Source organism: Eriocheir sinensis, unplaced genomic scaffold (genome assembly GCF_024679095.1).
Source record: "Eriocheir sinensis breed Jianghai 21 unplaced genomic scaffold, ASM2467909v1 Scaffold697, whole genome shotgun sequence".
NCBI classification, from domain to species: Eukaryota; Metazoa; Arthropoda; class Malacostraca; order Decapoda; family Varunidae; genus Eriocheir; species Eriocheir sinensis.
Window position 1 is genome coordinate 135,433 of NW_026112050.1, and position 12,068 is coordinate 147,500.

Below are 12,068 nucleotides of genomic sequence, written 5' to 3' on the forward strand. Positions count from 1 at the left end.
TATAAAATCTTTATTTATTTTACGTTCGACTATCTTGATGGGGCCTGCTGGTCGGCCCCAGCCCGTTCTTGGTGCAGACAAGTGTTAAGGGGCGCCACCTTGTTTTGACTCATACTGACTCATGGAGCTCATCTTTGCTCCACTGCATAGTGTCGCTAGAGTCCGGGTTAGTGGGTGATCTTAAGAACAACATATGGATAGCTTTAAGCCACTCGGCGATGGTAGAAAATTGTCAGCTTGTAGCGGTGCGCGGGACTGGAACCCTGGTCCTCAGGACACCTCACTCGCACAATGACCACTCAGCCACCGCTGAAAATTTTATACGCAGGATAGTTAGATTTCTGTATATGTGGAGGGAGATGGTGAAAAACTGCTGTGTATACGCCGGTTAATCTCTTGTGGTCTTGTTTACTTGTGTGTCCTTGTGTATGTGGCCGCGGCGTGAGTGATCCTCGGGCTCACGTCAGTTCTGTCAGTCTGCTTCTTCGGAACTTGGAGGCACGACCCGCAGAGTTCATCCGCGTGCTAATCATGCTGTCGCCGCCGCCCATCCCAGACTCAGTTGCCCATATAATAATGGCCATACTCTCAACACTTCGGGGCCTGCACACCCACATTTGGTAACGATATCGTAGCTGGAGCATTTCCAAGGGTAGTTTGAGCCAATGATCGTCTGACGAGGCTTCTGACCCATGACGGCGAAAAACGCTCACGAGAATCCGACTGATCTCCTCTGTTGCTGGGAGAGCCTAGAGCGCCTATCTGTACCCCTCAGCATATTTGTCTGTTGTGGGTAGTTCCATGGGTAGATTCATGAGCCTAGTGATAGTTTGAGAAGGCTACGGCACCATGGATGTGAAAGACTCATGAGAACCCGACTGATCTCCTCTGTTGCTGTGAGAGCCGAACATGTCTGAGAATATTGGCTTCTGTGTTAATCTGTGCATCTATTTGTACCCCTCAGCATCTCTGTCTCTGTTATGGGTATTTCCATGGGTAGATTCATGAGCCTAGTAATAGTTTGAGGTGGGTATTTCCATGGGTAGATTCATGAGCCTAGTGATAGTTTGAGGTGGGTATTTCCATGGGTAGATTCATGAGCCTAGTAATAGTCTGAGGTGGGTATTTCCAAGGGTAGATTCATGAGCCTAGTAATAGTCTGAGGTGGGTATTTCCAAGGGTAGATTCATGAGCCTAGTAATAGTCTGAGGTGGGTATTTCCAAGGGTAGATTCATGAGCCTAGTGATAGTTTGAGGTGGGTATTTCCATGGGTAGATTCATGACCCTAGTGATAGTTTGAGATGGGTATTTCCATGGGTAGATTCATAAGCCTAGTAATAGTTTGAGGTGGGTATTTCCATGGGTAGATTCATGAGCCTAGTGATAGTTTGAGGTGGGTATTTCCATGGGTAGATTCATGAGCCTAGTAATAGTTTGAGGTGGGTATTTCCATGGGTAGATTCATGACCCTAGTGATAGTTTGAGGTGGGTATTTCCATGGGTAGATTCATGAGCCTAGTGATAGTTTGAGGTGGGTATTTCCAAGGGTAGATTCATGAGCCTAGTGATAGTTTGAGGTGGGTATTTCCAAGGGTAGATTCATGAGCCTAGTAATAGTTTGAGGTGGGTATTTCCATGGGTAGATTCATGACCCTAGTGATAGTTTGAGGTGGGTATTTCCATGGGTAGATTCATGAGCCTAGTGATAGTTTGAGGTGGGTATTTCCATGGGTAGATTCATGAGCCTAGTGATAGTTTGAGGTGGGTATTTCAATGGGTAGATTCATGAGCCTAGTGATAGTTTGAGGTGGGTATTTCCATGGGTAGATTCATGAGCCTAGTAATAGTTTGAGGTGGGTATTTCCATGGGTAGATTCATGAGCCTAGTAATAGTTTGAGGTGGGTATTTCCATGGGTAGATTCATGAGCCTAGTAATAGTTTGAGGTGGGTATTTCCATGGGTAGATTCATGAGCCTATTAATAGTTTGAGGTGGGTATTTCCATGGGTAGATTCATGAGCCTAGTGATAGTTTGAGAAGGCTACGGCACCATGAATATAAATGACTCATGAGAACCCGACTAGTCCCGCCTTTGGAAGTATTAGTTGGAAAGCGTCTAGGATTAAGGACCTGTGAACCCTGAAGACGCGCTGCTTAATGTTCCTAAAAGATGACCTAAAAGACCACACCGACCCCTCAGCCTCCTGCATCGTGGGGCGCCTCGTCTCCTCTCGTTGTCTCCGTGAGTCATGAGATATAAGGACACGTTTGCGCTGATACTACGAGCTTCTCAGGGATGCATGCAGATAAAGATAACAGTAATGATGATAATGATAATGAGAAGATGAAGAAAAGGAGAGGAAGAACAAGAGCAAGCGTAGGAGCAAGAACAAGGAAAAAAAACAAGAACAAAAAGAACAATACTACGAGCTTCTCAGGGATGCATGCAGATAAAGATAACAGTAATGATGATGATGATAATGAGAAGATGAAGAAAAGGAGAGGAAGAACAAGAACAAGCGTAGGAACAAGAACAAGGAAAAAAAACAAGAACAAAAAGAACAATACTACGAGCTTCTAAGGGATGCATGCAGATAAAGATAACAGTAATGATGATGATGATAATGAGGAGAAGATGAAGAAAAGGAGAGGAAGAACAAGAACAAGCGTAGGAACAAGAACAAGGAAAAAAAACAAGAACAAAAAGAACAATACTACGAGCTTCTAAGGGATGCATGCAGATAAAGATAACAGTAATGATGATAATGATAATGAGGAGAAGATGAAGACAAGGAGAGGAAGAACAAGAACAAGAGTAGGAACAAGAATAAGAAGAACAAGAACATGGAAAAAACAAGAACAAGAACAAAAAGAACAATAAGAACAGGAAAAAACGAAAAAAAATAGAACAAAAAGAACAATAAGAACAGGATAAAAACGAAAAAATAACAAAAAGAACAATAAGACCATGAAAAAAACGAAAACAACAACAAAAAGAACAATAAGAACACGAAAAAACGAAAAAATAGAACAAAAAGAACAATAAGAACAGGAAAAAAACGAATAGAACAAAAAGAACAACAGGAAAAAAAACGAAAAAAATAGAACAAAAAGAACAATAAGAACAGGAAAAAACGAAAAAATAGAACAAAAAGAACAATAAGAACAGGAAAAAACGATAAAAATAGAACAAAAAGAACAAAAAACAAGAAAATGCTAATAATAAAGATGACAATAATAACATCTGATAACAATACCGGTTTTATCCTAACACCTGGATCCACTTTCGCACCAGAGCCTGCACAAAATCTGACAACTTAGTCCAATATAAAACTAAAATAAAAGGAAAGGTTAATGAGAATGCGCCAAACACTGCCTGGCAGTACACACGCCCAAACATTCCTGCATCAGCTGTGTTGATAAACAGACGCCTAGACATTTTTGTGAGCGGGTCTTGGAATTTTCCTCTCAATCCAAACCTAAGTCCGGATTTTAACGCACACGGATCGAGTTCCCCGATATCCGGATTTTAACGCACACGGATCGAGTTCCCCGATATCCGGATTTTAACGCACACGGATCGACTTCCCCGATATCCGGATTTTAACGCACACGGATCGAGTTCCCCGATATCCGGATTTTAACACACACACGGATCGAGTTCCCCGATATCCGGATTTTAACACACACACGGATCGAGTTCCCCGATATCCGGATTTTAACACACACACGGATCGAGTTCCCCGATATCCGGATTTTACACACGGATCGAGTTCCCGATATCCATTTTAACACACACGGATCGAGTTCCCCGATATCCGGATTTTAACATGCACGGATCGAGTTCCCGATATCCGGATTTTAACACACACGGATCGAGTTCCCCGATATCCTTATTTTAACGCACACGGATCGAGTTCCCCGATATCCGGATTTTAACACACACGGATCGAGTTCCCCGATATCCGGATTTTAACATGCACACGGATCGAGTTCCCCGATATCCGGATTTTAACACACACGGATCGAGTTCCCCGATATCCGGATTTTAACACGCACACGGATCGAGTTCCCCGATATCCGGATTTTAACACGCACACGGATCGAGTTCCCCGATATCCGGATTTTAACACGCACACGGATCGAGTTCCCCGATATCCGGATTTTAACACGCACACGGATCGAGTTCCCCGATATCCGGATTTTAACACGCACACGGATCGAGTTCCCCGATATCCGGATTTTAACACGCACACGGATCGAGTTCCCCGATATCCGGTTGTAACTTTTCCGGCGCTGTGAGGAAAGCCGACAAAGAGACAAACAAACAAACGAACAGAAAGGTGATGACCATGTAACTCCTCCGTTCTTTGCCTCGCCTCGCCTCGCCGCACCGCCTCGCGTTCTGCTCGCCTCCCTCAGGCACGCCACCGCCTCCTGTTCGACTAACGCTAATAAAATCGCCTCCTGTTGGCCTCCCTGTCAGCCGCCCCGGCCAGGGTCGCGGCCCCGCCGGCAGTGGTCACGGTGGCCTCGGGGCACGTGCCCGGCCCCGCACACCCCGCCAGGGTCCGCGGCGTCGCCATGCAGCCCCGCCGCGCCGCCGCCTTTGATTAAGAAGGGGCGAGCCACCTGCAGGGCATCCCACCTGGCCCCTGGGAACGTTGCTGCCCCTCGTGCCCCGCCCCGCCCTGCCCCGCCCCCTTCTCCCCACCCCCCATCCGGCTGCTTTACAAGCATCCTGCCTGTCACGTGAGCCTCCCCCCACCCGCCCCGCCCCCCGACCATCACCTACTGCGTGTGTACGGCCCTGGCGGTGCGTTATCGCGGCGCGGCGCCCACCCCGGCGGAGGCGACGACACTGGGCTGCGGGGCGGAGCGGGGCGAGGCGGAGCGCACGGCCTGGCCGCGGCGGCGAGGCAGCGCCTTGCACCGTCATCCCCACCCACGGCCGGCACCTCTCCAGGCTGGCAGAGGCCACAGGGGTCACGCCCCCCCTTCCCCTGCCTTGGCCGCCCCGGTGCCCAAGCTACCCGGGGTGCCCCGGGGTGGCTGACGTAATGCTGGCGGGGCCGCCGCTCAATAGCGCTGCCCCACAAATGTGCTGAACTAAGGTTACCCTGCCGCGCTGATCCTGGGGAGGCAACCTGGCGACGGGCGCTCAATATGCGCTCTCTCTCTCTCTCTCTCTCTCTCTCTCTCTCTCTCTCTCCCCGTCGCGATTGTACAGGTGTCCCTCCCTCCCTCCGCGGCCCCCGGAAACGGGAGCGGGGCGGCGCGGCGCGGCAGGGGAGTGACGGGCAGGGGGGCCAAGGGGGGGCAGGGGGCAGGGGGCGGGGCCGCCGCTCAGCTGGTGAAATCGCCGGCCGGCGCCGCGTCGCCACACTCTTGCCAGCGGCAGCTTCACTTTTGATGATATTTTATCCCGCCGTGCTGCCGCCACGACGAGGGTGGCCGGCGATGCTGTCCGAGGCCCCGGGGGGTGCTGAGGCGTGCTGAAGTATCCTCAGCCTCATTATGACCCACATCAAACCACAGGACGGGGGGGCGGGACTGGTCGAGGTCAGGGGGCGGGGGGGGGCTACGGCACGGAGAGGGGGAGCAATAGTTTGGCCCTGGCGACTGCTGGCACTCCAGGGCGGCACTGCAGATATAATAGGGCGGCGGCAGGCGGCGGGACACACTCTCCGTGGTGACGTGGGCGCGCGACAACACTCCCGAAGAAAGTCTCAGAGGCAGAGTGCTTGCCGTGCCGACACAGACACTCGCGAAGACTCGCGCTAGGCGTGACAGATTCATAACGCAGACACTGACACCAACCAACGCGACCCCGAGAGAGGCCGCACGACCCCGGCACGACAACCACCATGGGCGACGACCTCAAGCAAGCGGCGACCGGTGAGGGTGTGAAGGGCGGCAAGGAGCGGGAGCAATGGAACAACAAACTGGACTTCCTGCTCTCCGTCATCGGCTTCTGCGTGGGGCTGGGCAACGTGTGGCGCTTCCCCTACCTCTGCTACAAGAACGGTGGAGGTGAGTACTGACCCCTGCTCTCTGGGTGCTGACGCCGGTGTTGGGTTCGGTTCCGAGTGCTGACTTTCGAGGTCCTGACTTCCGAGGTGCTGATTCTAGTGTTTCGTTAGTCTGTTCAAGCATGCGTCGGGGTTTCGCACGGTACTCCCGCCACGTAATGGTTATTCCCGGCGCTCGGCCCGGTTTCTATATATACATGGTGGTACTGTGACGTCAGCGTACTGTTCTTGTAGTGTGACTCGCATTATACTCCTACATCGACCGCCGAGTCCTCCTGCTGCTCCCTTCCCGCCGTATTAATGCATTGGATCATAATTTCAACCTCTTAATCCTTTGTTTCACGGCACTTCGATCTCACTTTGTACTCCTTTGATTCTTCCATTTCTTACACCTCTTCCCTTCACCTTTAATCCTCACTCCTTGGTTTCACGGCACTTCGATCTCACTTTGTACTCCTTTGCCTCTTCCATTCCTTACACCTCTTCCCTTCACCTTCAATCCTTACTCCTTGGTTTCACGGCACTTCAACCTCACATTCTATTCGTTCAACTCTTTCCTTCCTGACACCTCTTCCCTCCTCCTTCAATCTTTGCTCCTTTGTTTCACGGCACTTCGATCTCACTTTGTACTCCTTTGTCTCTTCCATTCCTTACACCTCTTCCTTCCTCCTTCAATCCTTACGCCTTGGTTTCACGGTACTTCGATCTCACTTTGTATTCGTTCAACTCTTTCCTCCCTCCTTCAATCCTTACTCCTTGGTTTCACGGTACTTCGATTCTACATTGTGTTCGTTCAACTCTTTCCTTCCTTCCACCTCTTCCCTCCTCCTTCAGTCCTTACTCCTTGGTTTCACCTCTTCCTTCCTCCTTCAATCCTTACTCCTTGGTTTCACGGTACTTCGATTCTACATTGTATTCGTTCAACTCTTTCCTTCCTGACACCTCTTCCTTCCTCCTTCAATCCTTACTCCTTCATTTCACGGCACTTCAACCTTACATTGTACTCGTTAACCTCCTTCAACACCTTACCCTTCCTTCCTTCATTCGTTACTCCTCCTCCTCCTCCTCCTTTTAAGCGTCTACTCACATTATACAATCTTCAGTACTATAACCAACTATTCTCTGGCATCGTGGTATTCCCAGTGCAGATTTACCCAATAGTTTTCATCATATTCATTGTTTCTTTAGCATTTTCTGTGTCTACGTATTCATGATAGTTACCGTGATTGCAATAGTCATTTTTGTTCACTAGATGTTATTGTAATTCGTTTCATCAAAGCGCGTGCATGAGTCGTGACATTTTGGCGGTAGCGTGATAGTTAATGTCTGTCATTATATAATATTTTGACATCATAGTACCGGTGTCCCTTTTTCGTATTTGTCATTGTAATTTCATCTCACTTTCAAATGCGTGTCGTGAGTCATGATATTCTGAAGTGAGGGCGGCCGAGAGAGTGAATACTTGTCATTGTATCACGTCGAATCATGTTTTTTTTTTGCTGTATCGGTCATTGTATGTCACGTCATGGCAACACAAAAGTAGTGAAACGAATATGACATGATACAAACGTGAATAAGAGAAAGAAAAGCAATCCACCATGCTCAGGCTTAGCATTGTAACACGTCAACTCATGTTTTTCTTGTAGTACCAGTCATTGTAAGTCACGTCACTTCGAAACAATAGTAGTGCTCGCTGAAACGTATGAAATGACATGATATAAACGTGAAAAACAAAACAAAAAACAATCCACCATGCGCATTATTTTATCTTTCTAGTGCTCCAGTTATCACAAGTCAGCTGCACACTATCAGTCTGGTCACTTCAAACTCATGTCACTGAATGCTAGAGCAGATATGAGTAATGCATGTCAGTTCAGCACCCAAAATACCCACTCTACCACATGTCATCAAGTTACCACCCGTCAACGGTACACTGTCAGTTTGGTCACTTCAAACTCATGTCACTGAATGCTAGAGCAGATATGAGTAATGCATGTCAGTTCAGCACCCGAAGTACCCACTCTATGCCTCATATCAAAGTACTCCATTTAACACACGTCAGCGGTACTCTTTATCAGTCTGGTCACTTCAATGCATGTCAGTATCACCAACGTAACCACTCCATACCACATGTTATCAAAGTACTCCAGTCAGTACACGTCAACGCTACTCTATCAGTCTGGTCACTTCAATGCATGTTAGTTTATCATCAACGTAACTACTCTGTATACCCCATGTTAACCTTGTCATGTAAAGTACCCGTTTATCACATGTCGACGCTACCCCATCACTCTGGTCACTGAATACTAGAACAGGTAGGATATACATGTCAATTCAGCACTCAAAGCCTCATACTCCTTTCTCCCTTTCATATATTACTTTCCCATGACAATCTATTCTTCTTTTCCATTATTGTTTTTTTGTGTGCCTTTGAACTCTCTCCTTTGCTGTAAAAAGAAAAATTACTTACTCTTCTTCTCCTCCTCTTATTTCGTCCCCCTCTTCTTCATTTTTCCTTTCCTCTTCTATTGTTTTTCTTTCCTATTTCTTTACGTCATATTCCTACTTTGTCTGTATTTTCTCTCCTCTTCTCTCTCACTTTATTTCTCCCTCAACTCACCCCTTTAAATCAACACTACAACACCCCCTTAACACAAGATATCATGCTCCCTTTCACCCCAGCGCTCTTCAGCTCAACACCCCTTTAAACCAAGACTTAAATATGCACCCTCAACACACAGCCTGATACTCCCCTTCACCCCAGCGCTCATCACCCCAACACCCCTTCATTAGTAATACCCTGTTGCTTCCCTTCCCCCCCCCCCAACGCCCTTCACCCCTTCACCCCAACCGAACTCATTTTTTACACACCCCACGTCCTCTCTCCCTCTCTCTCTCTCTCTCCTCCCTCTCGCCCAGCTACCGTCCTGTTGCCTCACCTTTCCGCCTGTTACTACCTGGCATCTACCTGCGCTGCCCCCTCCTCCTCCCCCCCCACCCCCCACCCCCGTGTCTGTTACCTGGAATTGGTCTCTTCGTTACCACTGATCCGTTTCCTGGGAGTCGGTTGGTTCTGTTAGTGTTTTGTTTTATGTCTGTTGTTTCTTTATTTGTTAATGTGATCTTTGTTAGTCGTTTGTTAGGGTTGTTGTTTTTTTGGGGAGCGGGTTGTTTTGTCTGTTCCTTTTGTTTTTGTTTTTTGTTGTTGTTTTCTCTTAGTCGTTTGTTTCTTATTGTCGTTTTTTTGTTTTTGTTTTACGGCAGAGAAGTCTGTTCAAAGGCCTCTTGCAGACTCCTTATGTCCTTATGTTCTTATAAAAAAGATAATAAATATGAAAAAAAATCCCGCTGCTCAATTCAAGTTACATTTTTTTTCCTTTACTTTTCCATACTTTCTCATACTTTGCTCTGTTTCTTTTGGTCTCTTACTCTTAACCTGTTACCTGTTAATTATTTTACCTTTGATCAGCTACCTGTTCGTTTTGCGTACCTACCTTTGTCAGAATCAGGTTTAGATAGGTATTCTCTCTCTCTCTCTCTCTCTCTCTCTCTCTCTCTCTCTCTCTCTCTCTCTCTCTCTCTCTCTCTCTCTCTCTCTCTCCTATTAACCTTTCTTTTCCCTCTCTTTTTCTTCTCTTTGCTTCCTTTTTTTCTTCTTTCCTTCCTCTCTCTTTCCTTTTCTTTCTTTCTTTCCTTCCTTTTCCTTTCCTTCCATTTCTCTCTCTCTGTTACATCATTACTTTCTCTCCTTCTATCTCTCTTCTCTCTCTCTCTCTCTCTCTCTCTCTCTCTCTCTCTCTCTCTCTCTCTCTCTCTCTCTCTCTCGTTGGTGTTGTCAATCTCATATCCTTACTGTGTGTTCTGATTGTCATTTTTATACCTCTAATCAGTGTGTGAATCAGGTTTCCCAAAATACGACTCTTAGATTCGTCCTCGTTATTGCAGCTGATGGTTTTTTGTTTTTTGTTTTTTTGTTTTTTACGTTCTCCCAAGTCGTAATTAGTTATCTTGAATCAGTTATCTGCCTGTTAGTGTTGCGTCCCTTTTCAATATGCTAAAGTTTTCTTCATTATAATTGTCAATGTTTTTTTTTTCCTAATATTCTCTCTGGTCGGGTTTTTTTTTATCTTGAATCAGTTATCTGCCTGTTAAGTGTTGCGTCCCTTTTCGATATGCTAAAGAGTTCCTCGTTAATATTGTCAATCTGTTTTTTCTAATGTTCTCTCTAGTCGTATTTTTTTATTTTTTATCTTGAATCAGTTATCTGCCTGCAAGTGTTGCGTCCCTTTGTGTGAGTGAACGTTTTCAATATGCTAAACTTTTTCCTCATTAATATTGCCAATCTGGGTTTTTTTCTAATGTTCTCTCTCGTCGTTTTTTTTTTTTTTCTTGAATCAGTTATCTGCCTACTAGTGTTGCGTCCCTTTGTGTGAGTCAGCGTTTTCAATATGCTAAAGTTTTCGTCATTAATATTGTCAATCTGTTTTTTTGTTTTTTTTTTCAATTTGGTCTATTCGTCTTTTTTTTTTCAATTTGGTCTATTCGTCTTTTTTTTTCATCTACAATCAGCCGCCTGTAAGTCCTGAGTACCTGTGTGTCATTCAACTCGCTCAATATGCTAAAGTGTTCCTCGTTAGTGTTGTCAATCTGTTTTTCGTCAGTCTTTTTTTTCCTTTTAATATGTACCCGTCAGTCTCGTGTATCTGTGTGTGTGTGTGTGTGTGTGTGTGTGTGTCAGTCACCAGTCAACCCACTAATCAGTTACCTGTCCGCCTGTCAATTACCTGCGCATCACTCACCTGCCCTCGTTACCTGGGGAGACCTGTACCATCTTCCCTCCCTCACCTGTCTTTTCTAACTTTTATTTTTCATTACATTTCGTTCATTTACTTTTCCTATACTTTTTTGCTTTCATTTCACACTCTTTTCACTTCACTGTTATGGGACAAAAGAGGAATGACAAACCAGCAATAGAAGTAAGAGGAAAATACAAAGAATAAAGAGGAGCAAAGAGGAATGAGGGAGTAGGAAGAGAGGAGATGAGAGGAAGAGAGTGGATGAGAGAAGTATATGGGAATGGATGCAAAGAAAGATGAAATAACAACAAAAAAGAAAAAGACAAAAGGAAAGAAATAAAAACGAAGGAGAGGATAAGGAAGCAGAAAGAGAAGAGATGAGAGGAAGAAGGAGTGGATGAGAAGAGAATGAAGATAATGGCATACGGAAAAAGGGGAATAACAGGGAAAAGGAGAAATAACGAAAGCAGAAAAAGAGAAACAAATAAGAAGATGAGAGAAAGAAAGAGTGGACTAAAAGAGAAAGAAGAGAGTAACAGGAAAACTGGAATAACAGAGAAAGAGAGAAAAGACAGAAGCAGAAAAAGAGAAACAAATAAGAAGATGAGAGAAAGAAAAAGTGGATGAGAAGAGAAAGAAGAGAGTAACAAGAGAAAATTGCAATAACAGAGAAAGAGAGAAAAGACGGAACCAGAAAAACAGAAGCAAAATAGAAGAAGAAGTAGAAAAAGAAGAGTTGCGTAGAAGAGAGACTATACCAGAAGAGAGAATAGAGTATAGAGTGTAAGGAAGAGGGTGGAATGAGGCGAGTGGATAGGGGTGGATGGGCGGTGGATGGGACGCCACACAAAGACTAGGCAAAGGTTTAATAAGGTTAAGTATGTTTCAAATCGCTCCTTCCTCCTGCGTCATAGAGAGAAAAAGGCTGCGGTGTGGGGATGCGACTCTCTCTCTCTCTCTCTCTCTCTCTCTCTCTCTCTCTCTCTCTCTCTCTCTCTCTATCTATCTATCTATCTCTATCTAATCTCATGTCTTCCCTCTTCATCCTCTTTTTTTTCATTCCTATCTCATATATCTTTCTTTTTCTTTCTTTTTTTCCTCCTCCTCCTCCTCCTCTTCCTCTTCTTCTTCTTCTTCTTCCTTGCCATCTCCACTTTCTTCCACCAGTTGCTTTATTTTTACCATCATTTTCCTTTCACACACACACACACACACACACACACACACACACACACACAC

At 45.8% G+C, this 12,068-nt stretch overlaps 1 long non-coding RNA gene and 1 pseudogene across 1 annotated transcript in view; one reads left to right on the forward strand and one right to left on the reverse strand.

The window, feature by feature from the left end:
• Positions 1–5,644: 5,644 nt before the first annotated feature.
• The window catches only part of LOC126993891 (sodium- and chloride-dependent GABA transporter 2-like), a 26,831-nt pseudogene continuing 20,407 nt past the window's right edge, over positions 5,645–12,068 (forward strand).
• LOC126993892 (uncharacterized) overlaps positions 6,041–12,068 on the reverse strand; it is a 6,120-nt gene continuing 92 nt past the window's right edge. Inside the window, exons 1-3 of the long non-coding RNA XR_007748426.1 lie at positions 6,888–12,068; positions 6,514–6,848; positions 6,041–6,425 (exon numbers count right to left, since the gene is read on the reverse strand). The exon at positions 6,888–12,068 is cut by the window's right edge and continues 92 nt beyond it. This is a non-coding gene — a long non-coding RNA (uncharacterized LOC126993892). The remainder of the gene's footprint in view (positions 6,426–6,513; positions 6,849–6,887) is intronic.